Raw genomic sequence first — 6000 nt, forward strand, 5'->3', positions numbered from 1 at the left:
TTAGAGGACATTCAAGAGAGCAGATCCTCAGGTGGAACACACTGCAATAGTTGCTCAAAAGGCATCATTACATAAAATTTCAAGGAAATCTCCCCTTAAAGTCTCACTCCACAAGCTTTCCTCCAGGACCAGTCAGTCAGGTTCACTCCATAAAGAGACACAAACTGTTACTTTCTCTTCTTGAGGGAAAATGTTTTTTCTTTCTTAGTGTTTTTACTTTTGTTTCCCTGCAAGAAAAAATACCCTTCTTGCACTAAAGGAAAGAGAGGTGTACTCAGCACATTAAACAAAGTAACAGACCAACAGTACTTTTTTTAGCAATTTCCTGAGAGATGACAAAACATAAGAAACTTCAGCCAACAGCATAACACATTGGGTTTGTTACAAAACCACACGTTAAGTTGATATAATTGACTGCTGCTGCTCAAGAAAAGCCTCTGGCTCTAGCAGCTGCGCACACCTACTGCGAATCAGGCTATGGGTGCGTCCGCAGCATGTGTCTGAAGTCCAGGCGCACACCTGCCTGCAGCCTGTTAAATCACTAGCGCTCCCCCCCGCCCTTTCCCCCTACCCGTAGCACTCCCCTGTAATTAACTTTGAGGACACTCGGCGGAGCTCCCCGGCAGCGCCCCGCTGCCGCCGCCAGCAGGCTGCTCCGCCGCCCGGCGGCCCCCAGCCCCGACCTCGGCGGGCTCCTTCCCCCGCGGAGCGCCGGCCGGCGCGGACGGGCAGCCCGCAGCCCCGCCGGGCGGCTCCCCGCCCGCGGGCCGCGCTCGGCCGCCGCCTGCCCCCTCCTCGCTGCGCACCCGCGGAGGGACGCGGCAGAGCCTGCAGCCCGCCCGGCCCCCCCCCCCCCCCCCCCCGCGCCGGCCCCTCCGCGGGCACCCGCTTTTCCTCTTTTCCCAACTCCGCCGCCGCGGCGCTGGCCGAGCCTCCAAGTTTGCGCCAGCCGCGGGGCAGCGCGGAGACTGCCGGCTCCGAAAGGGAGCGGCGAGGCCGTGCGAGGAGGAGGAGGAGAAGGGGACAGGCAGGAGCCGCTGCCCAACGCACCTTTCAGCGCGAAAAGTTGAGGCTGCGCGCAGCGCGCCGCGCCTCGCCCCGCGGCCGCCGGGCCGGGCTGTGCCGGGCCGGGCTCCCCGCGGCAGCCCCGCTCCCGCTGTCCGGGAAGGGCCGGCCCGGCCCGGCGGGATGTTCCCCCCCCCCCCCCCCCAGCGCACTCACCGCGGCGGAGCGGGGCCGTCCCGTCCCGGGCCGGGCCGGGCGCGGGCGGCAGCTGCTGGCAGGACGCGCGCTGCCGCCGCTCCTCCGCTCGGAGCGAGAGCGGGCGAGCGTGTGCGACCACACAGCAGCACCCATGACGTGGTGGAGAAAGGAGGGGCCGCCGCCCGCCCGGCAACCTGGCGGGAGGCGGCGGCGAGGTCCCCGGGAGCGGAGCGGAGCGGCGGGGCGGGGGCGGGCGGCAGCGCTGCCCGGCGGGCGGCCCGCCGCCGCCGCCGCCCCCGCGGGCTCGCAGCCCCTCGTCCGCCCGCTGCCCACGTGCAAACCCCCGCCCAGCGGCGCGGACCTGCCTCCCCCACTGCTGCCATCGAGAAAACGGGGAGGCAGAGGAGGAAGCGCGGGACTAAACTGCTGCTTTGCAACAGCCGGGGCGAGGCGAGGCGAGGCGAAGGGGCCCGACCCGGCCTGGCGAGAACGGGCGGTGCCCCTCGCCCGGGCTGCCACGGACGGGAAGCGCCCGGGGTGGGGGGTCAAACCGGGCGGTTTTAGCCGCCGGCCGCCCTCGCCTTCCGCAGTGGGGCCGGGGCTCTGGCGGCGGCCGCCCCCCGCCCGCAGCTCGGGGCCGCCCGGGCTCCGCGCCTGCCCGCCCCTGCAGGAGAGCCTTGCCCGGGGGCAGCGCTGCCTCCGGTCGGCTGCCCTGTGGAAACGCGGAAGGGTAAGGAGCGGGCGAGAGCAGAGGGACGTAGCCGTCTGGTCTGGGAGGGAGCCGCCGCGGCTGTTCCCCGCCGGGAAGCCCCTTCCGCGGGTGGCGGCGGGGCTCCCTGCGCCAGGCAGGGCTGAGGCGGTGCCTGGTTGCGGCAGGAACTGGGCCATGGCTGTGGCTGTCGTTTTCTTAAACTGCGGTCTAGATTTAAAGCGCTGCTTATACTGAAATAACCCACCTTTGCACTGGCCTATTCCAGTTCCTCAACTAGTCCCAGACATAAGCCGGTGCTGTGAGTTCAGCTTAAGCTGCTGCTAGGCTCACCACGGGAGCGCTAGCACGCTTTCGGTAGGCCAGCGCCCCTGGAGCACCGACTGAGTGGGAATTTCAGAAGACACCTCCAGTGCACATCTGTCCGCTCTGTTAGCCTAGACCTCACAGTTATGACAGCTCAGTTGATGGATACTAATTGCTTAAATCACTATAACTGAATTATATTTAACTATGTCTGAGCTCCTTCCACAGTAACATAAGCAAATGCCTGCTGGACAATTCACCCAGTGATTATACTGCTATAATAATATTGGTGTAACTGGTAAAACTGGTAAAACTTTCTCCCAGGGACAAAGCCAAAAACTTACCAAAAGAAAAAAAAAGTATATAAATTTTAAAGTTCTTTGAAATCAGTCCCATCTTTTAACTGTTTCACCCTCTTCCTGTATCACATTTAAGCTTCTTATTCATCTTTTTGTTTGCACTGGCACCCTTCCATTATGACATAAAAATAAAATATCACTCCTCTTGTTATCACTTCCCATTGTCTCCTCACCATTAACAGGTTCATTTCAAAAGCCACATTTTAGTCCATGTACTTCAGCTGACTGCAGCTTTTAAGTCTCAGTCCATACTATTAAGCTATTAAGTCTATGGAGCAATGTTTAAAGTTTCTGTATACATAAAGGGCTTATATGCCTCAAAACTCATCTATTTTTTCCAGGTAAATTAGCAAATAAAAGATATTATTTCCACATATAAAAATTATGTTACAAATAGGCTTAGATCATAATAGCGCTAATACTATTTTACAAAAAAAAAAAAAAAAAAAAAGGCCAGAAACTTAAACATTCAAATTCCAGATGGTCTGTATGATTTCCTACCTGACTGGTGACTTGACGACTGGTGACCAGAAAAAGAGCCTAAACCTCATATATAAGTTGTTCATTCTCATAATCATTTGAATAGATGTTTTTCCCCAATCAACATTAAGGTTTGAAAGCCAGAAAAAAAATCTTCACTTGTGTGTCATATTTATAAAATACTTACCAACTTGCTCCAAGAATTTATTCAAATTCCCTTAGCAACATTATTCTGGTATTTCTTTTGCCTCTTCCCCCTCCCCACTTTTGGTAGAATTTCCATAGGCACCACCATCAAAAAACCACCAGATATTTGCATCTTACAGTACTTTAAATACCTTTCCAAAGCTGGCCTTTATTCCCATGTTTCTCTTACCTTATCAGTTCTTCCTAAATAAGTCAGCTTTGCGCAGCAAGAAGGTGCAATGTTTTGTGCTGATCCTCTGCCTAGAGTGAGCTTAGCGCTATCTGTACCTTTGTCTTTGTTTCAGTGTCTCTTTCCCTCTTGTCTCCCTTCCTTATGTCATTTCATAACCTATGGCCTGTGTTATTCAGGAGGTCAGATTATCACATTGATCCCTTCTGGCCTTAAAAATCTATGAATCTATGTTCTCTTGTCTGCCTCCCAGCTGCTTATCTTCCTTCTCACTCTCATGCTTTTTGTTTTGTGCCTTGCATTCTTCCTCACTGGTATTAATCTTCCAACTGATTTTTTTTCACTCCATCTTGGTTAAAAAAATAAAAAATAAAAAAAATCAGCTGGAATATGAATCTGAAATCGTGGCTTTTGTTCCCTGCATCATCTCTTTCTCCTCTTATTCCCTATCTGGATATTAACAGCAGACAGAATGCCAGCTTTTTTGTATTCTTTGCATTGTATTCCTGTTCTCCTTTATTCTGCTCTGCAAAAAATTTGCACTAATTCAGAGCCTAGGAGTAGAGAAGTGGCCTACTAAATAAGAGAACTGAATAGTGAAAGGAGCATGAGGAGCTGGGAGAAGTAACCACTGCTGCTTGCCACATGTGAGCAGGGGCACTATTCCTTTGCTGTACTTGGGATCAATGCTAGTTGCTTCTCTTTGACCTGTAATAACAGCTTAAATTTTTATGCAAAAGTATAGTTAGAAAGCACAAACTGAAATTGAGAAAACAAAACATCCTATTCATGATTGCATGACTTTTGTCAAGTCTTAATGGGTCTTTACATTAAAAAAAAGATTCAGGTAGGCAGAATTTGGAAAATTCATGCTTATAAGAAGATTTAGGAGGTAGAATCCCATATTTGTTAGTCAAGCTAACACCTTTCTTAAGATGTTTACATAAATATTGAAAAAAAGTTGCAACTTACTTTTGCATGTGGTGACAATAAGCGACAGCAGTTTTCATGTAATATGCCTTTTTACCTCTTCATCAATCTTGAATCAATCAGATTTTTTGACACTGCATCTCTTTACTGCCTTAGGTCACATAATCATGTTAATATAACGGACTAAAAGTATTACTGTCAAGTCCTTCCAGTTTTTATATATTAATTTTATTAAATATCTTATAACAAAGAAAAAATGTCAAACTCACCATAAGTAAGTAATTTGGTAGTAATTTTAACAGTCAAAAATGTTTCAGTTTTAATGGGGAACTAATCTCCTCTTCTAGGGGTGTTCTGAGCTATCTGAATGAACAGTTTCTTTAAACCAATATGCCTTTAGGTTTGTTTTGCTGCAGCAGTTGTGAGAGCGTTCCATCTTCTTTCTGTGTGGAAACTGACCTTTCTTAAACACCTATCACTCAGTAGCCTTTTACTTTTTTGGCTTCCTGGCAGTTTGCATTTTTTCATCCTTACAGTCTGATCAAGTAAGGATTGCTCATGCGTCCTAGGACACAGTATTAACGCCCTGCCCATCAGAACCCTCTCTCCTCCCTAAACCTTCTTCTCTTTGAGACACTAATAAAATTCCTGCAGAACAGCTCTTCCCACTCCAAATAGCTAGCTGAGCTTGTTATATATTGACAGGAGACATTCCTCATCCCATTCACTGGAGTTAGGAGGAGTAGGTGTGATTATTACAGCTCTCCTTATCATCCAGAGAATGAAAGAGTGAGAATGCAATTTGAATGGAGATAATTCTCATGACAGACAAATGTGTATAAATATGCTACTGAGGCAGACTCATATATTGTAAAATTAAAACAAATAGAAATCCTTCAGAGATCAGGGTGAATATCTAAGATGTTTTTAGATTGAAAAATTCATTTACCAGAAATGAGCTCATTGTATTTCCTGCCATATGCTAGCACATTTTCTGACTATCAGATGTATTTGGTTGGAACATCAGTGGAATTTCCCTGTCTAAGCACTTCAGTTGGTTAAGATTCTTCTTTTAACCTCTCGTAGCATACATCTCCTCTCAAATGTTTGCATATATCCCTATCACGTAAAGCAAAGTTGTTTGCGATTTTCAAAGCTGTCCACCTTGATTTTTGCCTAACCTAACAGCTTATGTTATACACAAACATTTGCAGCCATTTCCGATAGCATATGCTCAGGCAGATTGGTTCTAAAGTTAAGCGTAAAAAGTGACTATCAAGTGTTGATACCTATCTGCTTCCATGGAGCCACACTGAGCACGGGCAGATATGAAGCCATGGAAAGCAGTGGAGTTACATAAAAAATTATCAGCATGCAATACAATTCTCAGTGAATGCCAGTGTAAATCAGGTCCTTGTCTATTTCTCCGTTTCATAATCCTACAGAACACAATTCAATACTGACAGTTATCCTTACCTGCTACAAAGTACTCTCCAGTTCCTCATTTATCCAAGGAGTCTTTCAGTCCATTTTAAATGCTGGGCAAATGATTTATCAAAATGATGGTAACAAAACATTTAATTCTAAAAGTTCAAATGTTTACTTTTAAGTGATGACAAAGCAAAAAACGCCTCCGC

At 48.4% G+C, this 6000-nt stretch overlaps 1 protein-coding gene across 12 annotated transcripts in view; it reads right to left on the reverse strand.

Moving 5' to 3' along the window:
- LOC104152936 (glucosaminyl (N-acetyl) transferase 4) overlaps window positions 1–1396 on the reverse strand; it is a 63501-nt gene extending 62105 nt beyond the window's left edge. For 8 of the 12 annotated variants that reach the window (XR_011138079.1, XR_011138081.1, XR_011138078.1 and 5 more), the window contains exon 1: window positions 1222–1368. The gene's annotated coding sequence lies outside the window, so the exon portion shown is untranslated. Of the gene's footprint in view, window positions 1–1050; window positions 1156–1221 lie in introns of those variants that run through there. The other 4 variants (XR_011138082.1, XR_011138076.1, XR_011138083.1 and 1 more) reach the window with 4 other exon arrangements.
- Window positions 1397–6000: the final 4604 nt, after the last annotated feature.

This window comes from Struthio camelus, chromosome Z (assembly GCF_040807025.1).
Source record: "Struthio camelus isolate bStrCam1 chromosome Z, bStrCam1.hap1, whole genome shotgun sequence".
In the NCBI taxonomy this organism is placed as follows: domain Eukaryota; kingdom Metazoa; phylum Chordata; class Aves; order Struthioniformes; family Struthionidae; genus Struthio; species Struthio camelus.